This window comes from Pteropus alecto, unplaced genomic scaffold (assembly GCF_000325575.1).
Source record: "Pteropus alecto unplaced genomic scaffold, ASM32557v1 scaffold67, whole genome shotgun sequence".
NCBI lineage: Eukaryota > Metazoa > Chordata > Mammalia > Chiroptera > Pteropodidae > Pteropus > Pteropus alecto.
Window position 1 is genome coordinate 3018495 of NW_006441061.1, and position 19852 is coordinate 3038346.

General features: G+C 45.0%; 1 non-coding gene across 1 annotated transcript; it reads left to right on the forward strand.

Annotated features, from left to right (window-relative positions):
* The first annotated feature begins 854 nt into the window (after positions 1-854).
* Positions 855-973, forward strand: LOC112484845. Its single transcript, XR_003048253.1, has one exon. It is a non-coding gene; the product is annotated as a 5S ribosomal RNA (ribosomal RNA).
* Positions 974-19852: the final 18879 nt, after the last annotated feature.

The window sequence follows — 19852 nt, forward strand, 5'->3', positions numbered from 1 at the left end:
TTATGTATATATGTACATGGAATCATTCTCAGCTTGTTCTCACTCCACATTATCTTATGAGATTTGTTCCTGTTGATACACGTAGCCCTGGTTCATTCATTTAACCTGAAGAAGAGAAGGAAATTGTATGAAAACACCATAATTTATTTACTTCACTATTGGTAGACCTACAGATTGTATCTTGACTTTGTTGCAATTGCAAATGATCCCACGATGAGCATCTTTGTGCCCGTCTCTTTGTGTATAAGAGAAAAATGTCTCTGGTGCATATATAAGGAGTGGAATGGCTGGGTCCCAGGCTGCGTACATTGTCAAGTTGTATTTCCAAATTCATCTCCAAAGGGCTTGCACTAATTTGCCCTCCCACCAGCGTGTGCAAGAGTCTTCATCTCCCCACGTCCTGTCTAGGTCCCGCCAGACTTTTTGCCATCTGATGGATGTGCTATGATATCTTATTGTTGATCTTTTTTTTTAATGTTTCCCCAGTAATTAGAGAAGTTGAGCATCTTTTCATTTTTTTATGGGAAATTCCATTTTCTCCTTTTCATATTAGCTGTTCATATTCTTTTTTTCCCATTTTTCTGCTGGTTGTTTGCCTTTACGAGACTGAAAAAGTTACTTATGTAATCTGAGTGTTAACCCTTTACAGTTTTTTTACTTTGGAATATTTTCTCCCACTTTGTGGTTTAAACAATTTTTAAAAAATTAGGATGTCTTTCTATATATATAGTGGTTTTGGCACAAAAAGAGACAAAATGAAGCAGAAAGAAGAGTCAAATTTATCAGTCTTTTCCTTCGTGATTGGTGCTTTCCTTTCCTCTCTCCTCCACTCCTATGTTTAAGAAATATTTCCTGTCTACGGCCATGCCACCCTGAACAAGCCTGATCCCGTCTGATCTCGGAAGCTAAGCAGGATTGGGCCTGGTTAGTATTTGGATGGGAGACCACCTAGGAAGACCAGGTGCCGTAGGCGTAAAAAATAAAAAAAATAAGGGATTGTAAGCTGACAAGGTTCTTGCAATCTGCGAGGTCAACCAAGGATTGCCTCATCTAAAAAATAATAAAAATAAAATATTTCCCTAAATAAAACCATAAGATATTCTCTACACTTTCTTCTAATTATTGTGAAGCTTTTAATTTGTTTACATTTACCCTTCGAGTCACCTAGGTTTTTGTATACGGCCTTCCATATATATTATTTTATACTGCCTCCCATACAGATGGCCAATGGGCCCAGCACCATATATTTTACAGTCCTCCACCAATTTGTGAAGCTGTCACTGTCATATATAAACTTTCCATATATGTATGAGTTAGCTTCTGGGCTCAGCTTTCTGTTCATCTCTGTGCCACTACCACACAGATTTCACGATTATACCTGTATAAGAAATCTTAATATATGAGATGGCAGGTGTGACAGAGACTGGCTAGCTCTTCGCCACGCCTGTTTCCTGGTGTCTTTGGGACCACAGTCTCCCTTGCGAGTGGGTGTGGCCATGCGAGTGAGTTCTGGTGAATGAGGTGAATGGAAACAATGTGCATCACTTCCAGGCATTGCCTACAAAACCTCCCACACAGGATCCTGCTTTCTCTTGCCCTTCCACCAGCTGGATGCAAATATGGGAAGATGGGAAGCCCAAAATGGAAGAAACTTGAGTCTATAAATTGCTGCTCAAAGGAGAAAAGCCCACTGATCAGGAGCATCCGTTCTGGATTTTACACAAGCCAGAAATGTACTTTTATCACATTTGAGCTTTAAACACGTCGCGGTTTGTCTGTTTCAGCAGCTAGTGCCATCCTATGGCTACCTAGCTCTTTGCCCCTTGGTTTCTTCCTCTTCAAAAATGTCTTGGCTGTCCTTGGCCCTTATCTTCATAGGAACTTTAAGATCAGTTTACCAAGTTTCTTTAAAGAAACTTGCTGTGTCTCAGTTGGAATTCCAATTGATTTCTATATTAATTTGTAAAGGCTTGCTATCGTTACAATATTCTTTCTATTCATAAACATAATCCATTTATTTAGATATTATTTATCTGATATTTATTAGATCTTCTTTGACTAGATCTTATTTGATCAACAAAGATACAGAATTTGTTTTATACCTAGGTCTTGTGTATCTTCAGTTACATTTTGTCATAGCTATTTTAATTTTGTTGACATTGTGAATGAAATCTTTTTCACGTGATATGTCCTAATTGGTTGCTGCTATTGTTTAAGAACTTTACTGTTTTTTGAATATTTATCTTGTACCTGGCAACCTTGCTAAATTCTCTTATCAATTCTAATAGTGTATCGTTTTGGATTTTCTACATACAAAATCATATCAAAAGTGCCTCCATTTGCTGTTCCCTCTGCCCGGAACTCCCTTATGCCACCTAGTTCGCTTCTTTGACCTTTGTCTTTGCTGAAATACCGTCTAATCGGGCCTTCCCTGAGCCCTGTATACAGCAGCACACACATGTACATATACATACGGTTCTTTATTCCCCTTATCCTACGTTATCATTTTTTTTAAGATTGACATATAAATTACTGGTTTACTTTCGTCTGCCTGCTCCAACAGAATGTAAGGTCTGCAAGAGCAGGAACTTTTTGTTTTACTTATTTCCGTATCTCACGGTGCTTTGCTCAATCGACTTTTTAAAAATAATGTCAAATTTATTCTTTCCATTCCTATCCCTATTCCACGTATTCCTTCTCTTTTCCTTTCTTATTTTGACTATTTTTTAGAGCCGTTTTAGGTTTATGATAAAATTATAGAGATTTCTCATATATCCTCTGCCCCATTCAAGCTTAGCCTTGCCCATTATCGACATCACTTGCCTGTTTTTTTGTTTTTTTTTTTTACCAACAACAAACCTACATCAACACATCACAACCACCCAAAGTCCATAGTTTAAGGTTTATTCTTGGTGTTGTACATTCTATAGGTTTGGACACGTGTATAATGGCCCATATTTAACATTATAACATCATACAGAGCATTTTCAACACCCTAAAAATTTCTCCCCTCTCCCCACCTCTGGCAACCTAATCTTTTTATTGTCTCCACAGCTTTGCCTTTTCCAGAATGCCATATAGTTGGAGTCATATATAATGTAGCCTTTTTAGATTGGCATCTTTCCTCTAGCAATATGCATTTAAGGTTCCTCCATGTCTTTTTGTGGTTGGATAGCTCATTTCTTTTTAGCACTGAATAATATCCCATTGTCTGGACGTACCAGTTTTTTTCATCCATTTACCTACTGAAGGACATCTTAGTTGCTTCCAGATTTGGGTAATTGTTAATAAAGCTATTATTAACATCTGTGTGCAGGTTTTTCTGTCTGGATATAAGTTTTCAACTCCTTTGGGTAAATACCAAGGAGCATGATTGCTGGGTCTTATGATAACAGTATGTTTAGTCTTGTAAGAAACCACCAAACGGTCATCCAACGTGGCAGTACCATTTTGCATTCCCACCAGCAACGAGTGAGAGTTCCTGTTGCTCCACAGGAACATTCCAGATTTAGGCCATTCTAATAGGTATGTAGTGGTATCCCATTGTTTTAAGCTGCGTTTCTCTGAGGACATATGATGTGGAGCATCTTTCCATATGCTGTTTGGCCCGCTGTATATCTTGTCTGGTAGGGTGTCTACTAAGATCTTTTACCCACTTTTTAATTGGGTTGTTAGTTTTCTTATTGTTGAGTTTTAAGAGTTCTTTGTATGTTCAGATAACAGTCCTTTATCAGATGTGTCTTTTGCAAATATTTTCTCCCAGTTTGTGATCTGTCTTCTAATTCTTTTGATACTGTCTTTTGCGGAGCTGAAGTTTTCAGTTTTAATGAAGACCAGCTTATCAATTATTTCTTTTAGGATCATGTCTTTGATGTTGCACATTTTTTTCAGGACAAAACCAGAGGGATCGCTTCTAATATTTCACCACTTATAATCTTTGTGGTAGGTTTTTGGTTAAGTTAGAAAAACGTTTTTATATTCCTAGCTTTCTAAGACTTTAGATATTTTATTTTTATCTCAGATGGTTTGTCTCCATCTATTGAGATTTATTTTTAATCTATTAATGTGGTGAATTGCACCAATAGAGTTACTAATATTAAATCATCTTGGTTTTCCTGGGATAAAATTGATTTAGTCTTGGTGTACATTTAACATAGATTTTGAGGATTCATTTTACCAACATTTTAAAAGGAATTTTGCATCTATGTTCCTAAGTGAGGCTGGCCAATCATTTTTCTTTCTTGAGTTTTTTTCCAATTCTGGTATCAAAGTGATCTCAGTCACACAAAAGGAGATGGAGGGGAAGGTTTATTCTCTTTCTATTCAAGAAACAGTTTAAAAGAGGACTTACTGATTTCTTGAAATTTTGGTAAAATTCAACTGAAAAATATCCAAGTTCTGGTGCTTTCATTGTAGGTCAAATTCTCAAGTGGTTATAGGTCTATTTGAGTTTTCTATTTTTTTATGAAGCGAGTATTGATCATTTTTAGATGTCTAAAAACGATGTCTATTTCATACAAGTTTCTAAATGTATTGGCATAGAGTCATTTAAAGTATTCCCTTATCATCTTTTTCATCTCTATTGTGTTTGTACTTATGTTCCTTTTAAATTTTTTCTCTTTTTTCCTTCTTTCGCCTTGCCAGAGGATGCCTATTTTGTTAGTCTTTTCAAAGAACTTTTTATTTTGTTGATAATTTCTGTCGCTCTTTGTCTTCCAGTTCACTTTTCTATCCTCTTGTGCCGACAATTTGGTTCGATTCTTTTCAGTAACTTTGGTTTTTCCAGTAAAGGTATTTTAAGGCTATAATTTTCTAAGTTCCACTTTGGCGGCAACCTATAAGTTTTGACACATAGAGCTTTAATTGTTCGATTATAAATATTTGTAATTGATGTTATAATCTTCTTTAATTCATTAGTCAGAGATGTTTTCCCACTCTGGCTAGCCTTTTATTATTAAATTCTAATTTCATGAGGTCTGTATAATATGCTTCTTTGTTTTTTTTTTTTGAGTCTTCTTTTATGTGCTAGAATGGGTCGATATTTATAAACGTTCCACATAAACATGAAGAGGATATGTATTCTCCATTTGCTACAGTCAGAATTCTACAATCGTTCTTTATATTAAGATTGTTAATTCTGTTGTCTAGTCTTCTGTGTCTTCTTTAACCTTACCAGTTTTTTCTCTTATTCCATCTGAAATGTGTTAAAATCTCCCAGTATAATTGGGGATTTGTCTAGTTTTGCTTAATGCATTCTAGGCTACATCAAGGTCAGCGTTATATTTTCCTGGGCAGTTGTTGTTTTTACCATTAATTTTAACCTACTTTTAAAAAATATTGTTCTTTTCTCTAAAGTTTATTTTGTTTAGTATTAACATTGCAATACCAGCTCCTTTTTGGTAAGCATTTACTTATTACTGTATATTTCTTTCTCTACATTTAGTAACCCATTTAATTCATTTAGGTTTTTCTCTTACAAATAGGCTATACAGGATAGCTAAATTTTGAAACCAATCTGAAAAATGCTGTCTTTTAATGGGTGAATTTAATTTTACACTTATTATTTTATTTGAAATTATTTATAAGAGCTATTCAGTATCTATGTGTATCTCTCCACTGTGTTTTTCTTTATTCTTTCTTTCTTTTCTGCCTTTAATTGAATTAATGATTTTTCCTTTTCTCTTGCATTGGTTCATAAGTTACATTTTCTATTTATCGTATCTGAGTAGTTATCTTTACATCATAACATAAGTAGCTGATATAACAAAGTCAAGAGTTCATCATTAGTATCTCTATTTTTCCATAATATAAGGACTAAGATTTAATTTATATAACAGCCTCGTCATCTATTCTTTATTGTGTAGCATTTAGTGTCACCCTATTTTTTAACTCTCCCATTAGTTAGTTAGTTGTGTTTTACAACGAAGGCTTACCATATTTTATCAAATCTAAGATGTCGCCAGTGGGAAGAAACACTATTATTTTACGTACCTCTAAGAAACAAGAGAGGTGACGTCAGCAAAAATGACAATGGAAGGACCTCTGACAATCTCCTCCTCCATAAAAGCAATGAAAACGCTGGCAAAATTGTCAGAAACGACTTTTTCAGGACTCTGGAAATTAACCAAAAGCTTGCAGCAACCTGGGAAGCATTTATTTTAAAAAGAGATAACAAAAACCAATAGCTGAATCTCAGTAAGAACAGCAAGCTTTATAGCATTTTAACTTTCACGATTCTTATTTCCCCCTTTCCTGGCTCTTTCGTAGCATTTTCACTGCAATTACAGGAAAAACCAGCAGCCTGGCAGCCATGGGAAAGGGGCAGAATGGGTTAGGGCTCCTTTAACGCCCCATTCTCAGAGAAGATTCAGATTACTAAAATCAGAAATTGAGAAAACACTACTGACCTTACAGAAAAAAAAAGAAAGGAAAAAATAAAGCCTATAAGGGAATACTATGAACAAATTAAATAACCTAGATGAAATGGACAAATTCCCAGAAAGACACAAATGAATGAAACTAGCTTTTTTAAAAAGCTGGATATCTGAATAGACCTGTAACAAGAGAATGAATTAGTAATCAAGAACTCTCTGCAAAGAAAAGCCTAGAACTAGAGGGCTTCACTGATGAGTTCTGTCAATTTTTAGGGTCCTACTGCTTTTCAATTAATGCCTTCTAACTTTGACACAAGACCTTTCAAAATGTGAATTCAGTTGACATTGTCATTCAGTTTGGGTTTGGTGTCCAGAAATCTCGACCTGCAGCTCCAGGAAATACAGGGCAGATATAAATGCTCTCTGGACCTTGACCCATTTCTTGATCTGGGAGTTTAAAACCCCAAACTTGTCTCTTTTTTCTCCCATTTTTCCAGTGTACTAAGAAGCAACCAACCAATGCCACAGTCCTTATACCCTTTATTTCCACTGAATTGCCCCATGGCAGAAGTGATTGTCAGTCTGGCCTTCTACAGGCCTTGACTCCAGGGGCCCAAAGGTGTTAATTTAAATAACTGTTTCACCATTGCATGCCATGGACCACGAGTGTCCCCTCTATCCTGGCAGCAGAGTCCTTGATGCCTGTAAATCTACTCGGATCAGGGGACGAATGCCAGATTCCTATCCTTAAGGCACTTCCCCTGGAAGCATCACCACTACCAAGAACTGTATCAGACAGACGAATGTCCCCTCTATCCTGGCAGCAGAGTCCTTGACGCCTGTAAATCTACTCAGATCAGGGAACGAATGACAGATTCCTATCCTTAAGGCTCCCCTGGAAGCATCATCACTACCAAGAACTGTATCAGACAGGGTTCAGTCAGGAAGCGGAGCCACTGTGGGTGTTATGAGAGATGGATTTACTCTGGGGATTAGGCCTGACACATCTGAAGACAGAACTAGGCAAGTGAAGGTCCAGATGGGGAATCGGAGGGTGGGAGGCAAAGCCACCAAGCAATATGCCTGACACTGTGGCTCGGGCAGAATCTAAGAAGCCAAGCACATGGAGCCGCAAAGGGGGCTTATAGGGAGGTCTCTATGATGCTCTGAGTAGCTACCTTCTCTGTGAGTTCACTGCAAAGCATCTTATGCTGAGTCTGGAGCTGCTTCTGGTGAAGAGAAGAAAAGCTGGTTGCGGAGCAGAGAAGGAGGACAGGCTGGGACTCACCGGACCCTTCAGCATCTGTTGTCACCATATTTGGCCACAAACACTGCCATGGAATAATGGCAGCTGCTGCACGTCCACCTCCTAATTTCTTTTTTGACTCAACTCTACTGTGGAAGGAGACTCTGGGAGAGGTAGTTCCTAGCTTAACCAAGCCAACAACAATAGAACATTACAGCACAGAGGATATAATGGCTCTACAGCTCATAAATTTACAAACCATCGATTGAAGCTGATTTGCTCTGTCAAAGCTCCAAATCGAATGCAGAGAGAATCTGATTGGCTCAGCTTGGGTCACGTGTCCACATCTGGTCCAATCAGCTATGCCCAAAGGGTACAAGTCATGTGGTGAAACATGGTTGGATGCCCACCCCTGGGAATCAAGGGGCAGTTCTCAGAGAAGGGAGTTAACACATCGCTCAGGCACAAGCTCCCTCGACTGGCATTGTGGAAAACTGACAGCTTTGGAGAGCTGCTCGTTATTAAGATGAGGTACCCTGCTCACAGAGAAAGCAGAGCTCACACTGCATTCTTGGGTGCTGGGATCACAGGAACCAAAAGAGAAAACTGAAATCCTTGTCATCCACTCAAAAGATTTTCACTTTGTGCCACAGAGTTTTAGGCTTCAGAACTAGTGCAAAATCAGCTCTCCTGGAGCTTACAGATTAGAAAATTATAAATGGTTGGGGCCCAAAGGAAGAAGATATCGGTACAGAGGTGGAGGTTGGTGGCACCCATGAGACATGTGGCTTTTCAGCTCCACAAACCCAACAACCACCAGCAGCGTGCTCATCACTGAGCCCATCTTGAGCTCACCCAAGAAGCTCGCACGTGCACTCAGAAAAGATTTCCTAAATGTCTACTGTCAAACTAGGACATTGTTCTGTGTTCTTTTAGGTGATGGTCAGACAGGTGTGGCCACAAGAGGGGACACAGGAGAGGCTCAGGAAAACAAAGTTAATTTTACCCATGAGTCCTGCAGAGATAAAGCCCAAGGGAGCAAGGTCAAACGAGCAGGTGGGGAGTCAAGAGAACAAAGACCTAAGGGCGAGCACCTTTTCGGGGGTCAGAGCGGGGTATGCTAGCAAAGGGACACGGGGAATCCACTGGTGCATTTGAATGTTACATATGTTTTCACTGGTGCATTCATTATGCTCATTTCATTGCTGAGTTTGAAGGTCGCGGTCAGGAGGGGGCAGAAAGGGGAACTTGTGATAGAGGTCAACCTTATCATACCGCAATGCCTGGTCACCTGTGGTCACCTGGCCCAGGTGCTCACAGCCCCGTCTGGGGGGTGGTTATTGAGGCGGCAGGAACAAAGGAGGAGGGAATTATGAAATTCTCAAATTTCCAATCCAGAGTTGGAGAACGGGTTGGGGAGAATGTGAAAGAGAAGGAGAGGCTGAAAGAACTGAATCAGTATGGCGGTCTAAGCTCGGTGAAGCATGAGTCACAGTTCCCTCCTCTCTCCCTCCTTTCCTTTGAGCTCAGTGAAGCATGCCCAGAGTCACAGTTCCCTCCTCTCTCCCTCCTTTCCTTCCACGTTTCCTTCCTTCCTCCCATCCATCCTTCTGTCCTTCCTTCTATTCGTCCATCCTTCCTTCCTTCCTTCCTTCCTTCCTTCCTTCCTTCCTTCCTTCCTTCCTTCCGTACTTCCGCCCCTTCCTTCCTTCCTCCCATCCTTCCTTCCTTCCTTCCTTCCTTCCTTCCTTCCTTCCTTCCTTCCTTCCTTCCGTCCGTCCGTCCGTCCGTCCTGTGCCCCTTTCCAGGAGAGATGGGGAAGCTGGGGCAGTCTATGGCTCAGTGGTTAGCCATTATATATTACTGGTCACATATTTTACATCCGGCAGCATGAAAAAGGGGCATAAAACTGCAATTAAATGTCTGAACTGTTGCTATTTTGGAAATTAAAACAGCCTACATTATCCTCGGTACAACTCCGATTACTGACTCAGGGCTGAGGAGCAGTTATTCCCACCACTTTAACCGACTTCTTTCCCATAAAAACCCGTTGTTAATGGGTCCCCGGGGACCTCTGAAAATAACAAGATCTGTAATAAAGAAATTAATAACATGCAGAGCAGGCCACAGCTAAAAAGCTTTTCAGAATACATTAATGGTTCTGTTGCGAATGAGGAATACTTGCACCCAAATACCTCCTGTTTCTGATTTCTAGTTGGTTCCAGGGGGGTAGGGGGCTACCTGGCTGAAGGGGAGGAGGGTTGTCCCCGGCGGAGGGTCGTAGGCCACCCCTCGGTGTCAGCCTCTCTGCAGACAGCAGAGCAGCGGCAATCCCTAGTCTGCCTCCGGCCTTCTGCTTCCTCCTCTCTTCCCCGCTGCTTCTCTGTCTCCATCTGTTCTGCTCTTTCCCGCGGTGACTTTCTCGTTCCTCTCCCTCTCCTCTGTTCACTCTGTGCTGTCCTGTCGTACTCCCTCTTTCCGTTGCTGCCTGTCCCTGTGCCTCTGTTTCTCATCGTCTTCTTCTTCTCACTTGTCTGTTTTCTCTCTGCAGTTCATATTCTAGCCCTTTCTGAATTTCTGTCTCCAATTAAAGGCTTCTCTGATTTTCTACATTTCTGTCATCTATCTTCTCTCTCTCTCTCTCTCTCTCCCTCTCTCCCTCTCTCCCTCTCTCTCTCTCTCCTCTCTCTCCCTCCCCTGCTCCCCTTCTTTGGCATCTTGGTCTCCCCTCCTACTTCCTCATCTCCCCAGCTCTCCTGCCTCCCTCTTCCATTTCCCCAGTCCTGCATTGCTCAAAACTCCACACATTCTGTGTGAATCAAAAACTCCTTGCCTTTGAGTTCATCTAACGCGAAGTTAGGAGTTCATTTGGATATTAAGCGGTCCCTAAGGAAACAAGGTTGCCTAGAAAGGGTCGCGCTCCCCTGGAGTTCTGTGTTCCCACCCTATGTGGGGGCCAGGAAGGCCTTGGGGGGCACATGGTCAGCCTCGAGAGGGGAGGAGTGATTCTCTACGTCTTGCCCTCCACTAGTGGTGAAGACGAGGTTCGGGATCAGACAGACCGCGTTCCGATCCCGTGTCCTTACTTCCTTACTAGCTGTGGGACCGTGAGCCAATCGCTGAAATGGAGTCTCAGTTTCTTCATCTGTAACATGGGGATAAGAACAGGGAGGTAAATTATTTGTGTCTATGTTGGGGCCATCTACCATGGCACAGTAAACGGAAAATAGACAATACGATGGCAGAAATCTTTTGCAAGTGATTCTGCAGATCCTCCCAGCAGGAGGTGGAGCCTATTTCCCTGTCCTTTGAAGCTGGGCTGCTCTTGTGACTTGCTGTGACCACGGGATTACAGCGGATGGGCAGTGTGCCCATTCCGAGCCTGGTCCTCACTCTGGGGACTCCTGACATTGCCATAAGAATGAGCCCAGGCTAGCCTGCTGGAGGCCGAGAGCCTACATGAACAAAGAGAAGCTGTGCCACCTGAGCCATCGTAGGCCAGCCAGGTCCCGGCCACCCAGGCTGCTGACTGCAGAATGAGCCCGGCCCAGGGCAGAACTGCCTCACTGAACCCAGCTCAAACCACTAACCCACAGAATCATGAGCTAAACAGATTTTTTACCATTTTGACCCTTTTTAAGTATTTTTAAGTAGCATGAAGCATATTCACATTGTTGTGCATCAGATCTCCTGAATTTCGTCATCTTGCAGGACTAAAGCTCTACACCCATTAAGCAACAGCTCCCCAGTTTCCCCTGCCCCAGCCCTTGGCAACCATCATTCTACTTTCTGTTCTACAGATTCAACTCCTCTAGGTACCTCGTATATTCGGAATCATAGGGTGTTTGTCTTTTTGTGTCTGGTTTATTTCATTTAGCGTAATGTCCTTGAAGTTCACCATGACATTGTTTTAAGCCACTGAATTCTGCAGCGGTTTATTACTCAGCAAAAGATAATTGATGAATATGTCTTCCTTATAATTCATACACACACACTCACACACACACACACATTTTTTTTTCTTCTGTTGATTAATTTTTTTTAATTTGTCCTCTATAAGTTTGAAAGTCATAATTCTATATCTGTTCTTCTAAGGGTTATTCTTAAAATCTTTTTGCCCTTAAATGGTTAACACCCATTTTAAACATGCTTTTCGTAAAATGTCTAAAGGTAATCAGAATCTATGTGACTCACCTAAAAAAAACAGAATAAATTTGAGATTTTTCTGATTCTTCTACACACACTCAGACACACGCACACACACACTTTCAGGTTTGAATTGTGGTTGCAGCTTGTTATTTAAAATAATGTTTTACTAGTGCTAGTTGTTAAAAATGGCCAACATGTGTAAGCATTTTGTTACCTCACCGTTGCTTCAGACCTCCCCTGCTTCCTTCTGCCTCCCTTTTCCCTCTTGCTGGAGTTCATCTTTCCTTAGCCTGGGAGTGGCACGCTTTCCTCCTTCTCGTGTATCTGATGTGTCTTCATTTCATCCTGAAATTTGAATGATGGTTTAGAATTCTAGGTTCAAAGTGATTTCCAATCGGCCCATTAAAGACATTTCTACACTTTTCCTCACATCCAGCAGAGCCGATGAGAAGTCTGACGATGCCCACTTGAGTCTCATTTCTGTGTAAGTAATTTATCTCTTGGGGGGGGGGCATCGCTTTATGATTTCTGTAATTCTAGCAGACAGATGTTTGCACTTTCGAATCCAGTCTCCAAGTCTCCCAACTTTTCTTTCGTATTTCTTTCCCTTCTTCTCTCTGTGCTGTGTTCTAGAAATTTATTTTAGCTCATTCATTGACATCTCGGCAACATTTTTAAAAATTCGACGACGACCTGTTTTTTAATTGACGAGCTAATCGATTCTCTCTTTTTCCTAAATGCCATTTTGATTGCATAATTTCCTATTGTTGTTCCAGGAATGGGACTCCCTCCTTTATCTCTGATGGTCCTAAATATCCTTACTTCAAAATCCTTTTCTGAGCGCTCACTCCTCTGCTTCCTTTGCTGACATCCCTCCTCTGCTGAGCTCACTGTCGCTCGTCTGTAACGCTGGCACGCTGGGGCGTCGGGAGACCCTCAGTCGATGCTCACCTTTATGGAGATCCCCCAGCACCTGCGGGGCCTGTCCTTGGCTCCTTCTTCTTGCTGTGGCTTTCATCTGCTTCCTTTTTGTAGTCATACTTTTCTGAAAAAATTTCCTCGTTCTCGAGTACACTTCTGTTTGAATTAATTTATTTTACAAATCTTTTCTACCAGTTCCAGGGGTTGATGGAAAATGGCGAGATTTTAGCGTTCGCTCGGAAAAACAGATTTCCTGGCTCACAGTAACGGAGCATTCAGCAAAAGTGTGACCTCCAAAGGCTTGAGAGGGGGAGCCCTTTGGGAGTCTTTGGTACGGTCCCCTCTGCACCTTCATGGATCAGCACTCGGAGTCCGGGAAGGGGAGGATCGGCTGTGCTCGGGCGAGGTCACGATGAACCCGTGAGAGAGCAGGGCGCCCTTGGCTCTGCCATCTCCTCCTCTCCCTCTAGCCTCCCTGGATGAGTTAAAACTCTGGGTCATCATGATTTTTAAAAACTACTGGTTTCAGCCAAAGGGGGGATTTATCGGCAGAATCTGGAGAAGAATGTGGTGAACAATCATGCCAAGGACGGGCAGCTGAGACTTCACTGGCACCCGGAAACGGGGTGCTGTGGCCTTCCCTACCTATACCGTCATTTCTTCTCTCTCTGCACTCCGGCGTCACCCTCCCCTCCCGCTACACACCGGCTTCCGCTGCCCCACAGCCCCTGAGTCCATGTGACAGAACACCTGCCACCAAGTGCTCCAGAGTTGTCTGTGTTCCAGCTCCGCCCACCCAGAGTGCCTGAGTCAACGCTCTCTGATCTGAGATCCTAAGTCGTAGGAAAGGACTCATCACTTCGGCCTGGGTGGGTGGCTGTGTGGACAATGAGAGGCGCTGCTAGGAGCCCCTTCAAAGAGGGTAGTTAGCTTCCAGCCTCCACCCTTTCAGATCTGCCTCGGCTACTGAGCCAAGGTCATGCACTTGGTGTGGCCCCGGCAATGACTGTGGCACCACAAGGCTGTGGTAGAAGGGTCCCCGGTGGACTCCTCCAACTGACAACCTGTGTCCCAGATCTTTCCACAAGGTCGGCACAGCCTTTGTAGGTCTGCACCAGGATCTGCCAGCTCCCTCTGCCCACTCCCACTGCCCCCCCATCTCTCTTCCCAGGCTCACTCTCCCCCAAACCATTCGCATTCCTACCTCTCAGTTCCTGCCTCCCTGAGGACCCAGTGACACATCCTTTGGCCACTACCTGAGCTCAAGGGGTCAGGACGACTTTGCACAAAATAGCTGCTCTCACGGAGAGACCCAGGGAAGGGAAACTGCCCGGAAGAGGGGGTACCCAGGACACTCCTTCTCCTGTAACATCCGGCTGCAGATTTTTCAAAAATTAATTTATTTTTCGTTGTGGTAAAATACATATAACATCATTTACCACGTTAAGCGCTTTAAATGTATAGTTAGGGGCATCGAGTGCGTTCGCATTGTTGGGCAACCGTCACCACCATCCATCCTCAGGACTTGGTTCATCTCGCGAGACTGAAATGCTGTACCCATTAAACGCTAACGTTCCCTTCTCCCCCCAAAACCCCGGGTAGCCATCATTCTACTTCCTGTCTCTATGAATCTGAATTTGACTACTCTAAGTACCTCATGCAAACAGAATCATTATCATATCTGTCCATCTCTGACCAGCTTATTTCTCATAGGATAAGGTCGTCAAGGTTCATTCACGTTGGAGCGTGTGTCGGAATTCCCTTCCTTTTTAAGATCAAAAATGTTCTATTGTGTGTATATGTATATATTCTCTATTTTGTTTATCTATCCATCCATCACTGGACACCTTTTGACTATTGTGAATGAATAATGCCACCGGGAACATGGGTATACAAGTATCTCTTTGAGCCTCTGCTTTCATTGGAGTATATGCCCACATGTGGAACTGCTAGATCATATGGTGATTCTATTTTTAATTTTCTGAGGCACCGCCAGCCGGTGTTCCACAGCGACTGCACCATCTCCCGTTCCCGCCACCGACAACCCTTTTGCACCGCGAACGTGTTGAATGCTCTGAGCTGTGCACTTACAAGTGGCCAAGATGGTAAAGCTTATGTTATGTGTATTTTACCACAATTTCTCCACATCCTCATCAACACTTGTTATTGGCTGGTTTTACTGACAGTAGACATCCTAATGAGTAGAAGGTGGCAGGTCTGTACCTCTAGCAGGATGGTCGCCCGGCCATCCCCACCGACGGTGTGAGGCTGGTGTCCTGGAGGCTGTGGTTGAAGAGGGATTTTCACTCAGAAGGCTGACCTTTTAATCAACTCTTTCTTCTGCTTCTGCAGATATGCTTGCTGCATAGGCCGAAGGGCAGGGTGACCTCAAAATTAACTAAAGACTCATCCTCCCTTTTGCCTTCTCCGTCTAGATAACAGATGTATTGCCTAAGTTCCTGTCTGAAACTCCCGTGTTTTGTACCTCTTTGTAACTGACTGTAACCCATAGCAACTCCCGAGCTCTGTAACTGCCTGAGGACAAATTAACCCATCAGCCCATGCCAACTGGCCAAATATAACTGTGCAGATAAGCCCTATAAAAGCAAGGTTGCATCTGAGCTCAGGGCCCAGATCTTCAAAGCGCTAGCTCTTCTGGGACTGCCGGTGACCACCGGCGTAATAAACCTGAGTTCTCCAACTCTCCATGTGGTGCTTGGTTTCTCACCGGTCTGATTTTTTTCTGCAACATTTCTGCAAAACTCTTGGTGAGCTGCCAAGAGCCCCCTCAGGACTAAGGCACTCACTCCCTCAGCTTCCAGGAGTGTTGCCTACTGCTGGCTCAAAAACCATCGCCTTTGCTCTATGAGACCTGCCTGCTCCTCTGAGCGGGCCCTTGTGTTATGACCGGCTGCTCGGTGCAGACAGAAGGCCCGGCCTCCTCGCCTCAACCGGGAGCATCTCGGAAGGGCCATTCCAGCTCCAGAGCTCCCGCTGAGATGAGCAGAGGTCTCTGTTGTAACTGGATTGCAGTTCAACTTCATCTTCTGCCACATTCTTGGGGGACCAGATAAAGGCCTTTATAATCTGGTTGCAAGCCAAGTTTGAGAACCACTGCATTAAACTCTGGAACAGTTCTAGTCAGACCGTCAGGGGCCCAGCCAAGGGTGAGGTCAGCCACGGCAGTGTCTTAGGCTGCCCGACCTCATACCTCTGGTTTTTGGGGCTCTGTGTTGAGACTGAGCCCCCTCATTGGACATTCCTCCCATCAGTGTCCCCGTGGCCTGGCCTGCTCAGGCCCCGGCAGGCACCAACTCCTATTTACACTTCAGTTTGCTGAGGACCTGCACCTCTGCCTTGACACCAAAGGCTGCAAGGACTACGGTTCCTCATCAGACACTGACCTGTCACCTCCGTACCTGCGAGTGGGCGCGTTTGACACTCCACACCTGACCTTGTCTCCATCCTGCCTAGACCTCCAGGAGTTGCTGGTTCTATTGAAGGTCAATGCTGCTCCCACTGCCCTCAGCCAGGGGGCGGGGTTTGCCCCTGTTCGGCCAGCTCCCCCCACTAGTAGAGACCGGAAAGACCCAGACAGCAGGGCCGGGCGAGGCACAGGACATAATAAAAAGGCCGCGTGCTCAGGGGCCGACCCCGGACCTGCGGACCTCGAGAGCGAGGTTTTCTTACACTGGGCATCTCGCCTGCTTTGCTTTGGTCCCAGCCCTGCCTTGTTGTGATGATAACCACAGCCGCACCTGACATGTGTGAAGCGGTTACTACGTGCAGGACACTGAGCGAGTCACGTCGCAGGCATCGTCATTAGTCCGCACGAAACCCCTGTGAAATGGGAACCTCGGTGTCTCCCCCTTACAAACGAAGATGCCACGGCACAGAGAGGAGAGTGGCCACCGAGCTGGCGTGGACGTTTGCTCCCACGCAGGCCTGGCACCTTGTGATCCGGCCCTGGAGCCACAGTCTCTTCCCGCCGCTGTTCCCGCCCCTGGGCCTTTGCACATGCTGTGCCAGGCACTGAAGAAACTCTTTGGGGGCCACATGTCCCTGAATCTTCACAACAGCCCTGTGCTGCAGACGCTACTTTACAGGTGAAGAAACTGAGTCTCAGAGAGATGTGGTGTCCCCCACTCCCTCCGGCCACCCAGGGTGTCGGTGGCAGAGCCTGAACGAGTTCTCCTCCCCTTCCCTCCCCACCCCCACCCCGGGGACTCCTCTGTGAGACCTTCCACCAACCCGCGCCTCATCCGGTATTTATGGGTTTGCCTGTAAAAGGACAAGCCATCCCGATAAGATAGAAACATTTTATGGGGCAACAAAAATATAGATAAAATTTTATAGTGCAAATCAGGAGGAGGAAAGTATTAAGTTCCACAAACACCTTTAAATTTTAAACAGCCCCATTGCAAGGTCCCTGGAGCCAAACTTAAATAATGGATCAGAAAGGGGATAAATCTCCCCGGTCCCCTGTGTGACAGTGGAAGACACCTGATCGACAAACAGACAGGAAGGGGGATGCGGGCGGCCGCCTGGTGCAGTGCCGGGCCCTGGTGGGCCGCAGTGCGGGCAGAGAGCCTTGTCTTTATTGTACTTATAAAATATACATGGCCCTTTATTGAATTGCCTGCTGTCGAAATCTGCAAGAATGTTATTGCCTTTTACTGTCCTGGAGAGAAGCAGAGCAGCGACATCTGTGTAATTTCATAAGATGCAGGAGCCGTAAATCTGATTGTGCCGGATATAAGATCGATCGTAAAAAATCGCTCGTTGAACAGAGATTGGGATGCCGAGAAGCAGCGGGGGTCCCAGCAGCGTGGGGGGCGATGCCCCACACCGCCCATGCGTGGTCCCTGGTGGGGCTCTGGCCAGGAGGTGCTTCGGAGAAGCAAGACCCTCTCTGTGGGGGTCAGAGCTTCCCTAGGGACCCTATGTGGGGTGAAAACCCTCCCAGGCCCCTGGGAGACCCGCCCACAGGAGGGAAGCAAGAGCTGGAAGGAGGCCAAGGATCCACTGTCCTTGAAAAGAGGAAGAGACAGATGTGGCACACTCAGTCACCCCCAATATCAGGGACACACTGACACACCCAGGGACAGCCAAGACGCACACCCTCCGGCCCTTGTCCCAACCCTCCTCATGTCACCACCCACAATGACCCATTAGCCTGATCCTTCCCTTCAATCAAAACTTGCTTTATATCTTCATAAACATCACAGTTGTTTTGAATATATATGTTGGCATTTGGGATGGAGACAACAAATAAAGCCCTTCTTTCCCTCCCGGGTTGGAACCAATGAGAAAAAAGACACAGAGCCAGAGCAAACATCAGCTGAAATACTGATCAAATCAGATTGGAGGGCATGGCTGAGATGCGCCACCCAGAGCATCTCTTCTTGTGCCTTCTGACCTGAATGGTCCTTCGAGGGGCCAGAGCCTTCTGAGGAAGCTTACCCCACCCCCACATGGACGAGCCACCAGGCACTCCCCCTGCAGGCAGGACCGTGGGGTCAAGAGAGCCCAGAAGGGGGCATGTTTAGTTCCTGCCCCCAAATGCACCAATCAAGTCTCATCTCCCTTGGGGAAGAATCGGTGAGGGATGAGGAGAGAAGCCAGGAACCTTCTTCCCAGAAGTGTGAGCCCACGTTGCAATAAAAGTGTCTCCTCCATCGCTGGCCTCTCCCCTGAGATGAAGTCCCAAGAATCTCATCAGAAAGTGTGAAAAGATAGGAAAGGTTTGCACAGGACTTCTGGGCTCTCCAAATGCCTACAAGTCACCTTTTCCTGTCCGTCACAGCTGCCCGTGCTCTACAGTTGTGTGAGAAGGTGTGAGTTTCTGAAGGGCAAGGAAATGATGCAGAGATAGGAGATGGTCTTCCAACAGCACTATATCGGTTACCTGTTCCTGCGTAACAAATTACCTCAGTCCTTAGGGTTTTGAAACAAGAACAGCTTCTTGAAGTTCTGGAATCCTAAGCAGTATGGTTTAGCTGGGTCTTCTGGCTCAGAGTCTCACAGGCTGCAGTCAAGGCGTAGGCTGGGTCATCTGATGGCTCAACAGAGGAAGAACCCACGTCCAAAGGAATTGCTGATAGAATTCACCCCTCAAGGGCTGGTGGCCAGAGGCCACCCTCAGTTCCTTGTCATAAGCCTCTCCGACATGGCTGGCAGCTTGCCAAAGTAAACAGACTGAGCAGGCAACAGAGAGAGGACACCAGGAAGACAAAAGTCACGGTCTTTCTAACCTCATCACAGGAGTGGCATCTCATGGCTTGTGCCACATTCTATTCATTACAAGCAAGTCTCACTCAAGGGGGGCGATTATTCAAAGGCAGGAAACCCAAAGGCGGGGGCCACTGGGAGCCATGCCAGAAACTGCCTGTCACAAGCACGCCTTCTAGAAGCTCCTCTTCCCCAGCCACGAGCAGGACCCAGAAGGATCCCTGAGGTCTGTGGTTCAAAGCAGACTACAATGCGAAGGCAGACGCCTGAGGCCCGACCGTGAGTACAGCTAGAGGCTAGTAAGACATGAGCCTGGGTTCAAGAATGGGATTCTTTACGTCAAGGCCTTAGACTCTTGAGGGTGGATGACGTAGCAGAACTATTCTGGGCTGACCCATCTGCCATTGTGAATCCCATTTTCCCTTGCCACCTTCCACTATCGGCTGAAAAGCTGTTACTCTTTATCCCAACAACCGGGATAGCCGTGTAATCCAGTTCCAGCCAGTAAAATGTGGTATTATGAATGGCTTCTGGATAAGAAGTCGCTAGAACCATCCACCTCCCTCTCATTTCTGACTCAAACAGAATTGCTGTCTGGAGTGGCAGCAGCCACCTTGTGACGATGACAACCAGGAGGGGAGAAACCCCCACCTGCGAAGAATATTGAATTAGAAAGGCAGGAAGAACTTTGAAGCCATCATCGATCACTGGGTCATCCACCCCAAGCAGCTGCCTTTCTCCAGACACCGTTTGATATGCGAAAATAAACTCCTATTTGTTGGAGGCGACGTTGCTGAGTTTTTTTGCTGTCTACGCGGGCAGGCACATCCTCTACCTCGCTGACAGTGGTGGCCGAGAGAGAAAAACGCGGGTTTGAAATGGGTGTCCCCTTCTGCGATGCAATGCAGTGCACTACTGTACAGATGCAAAG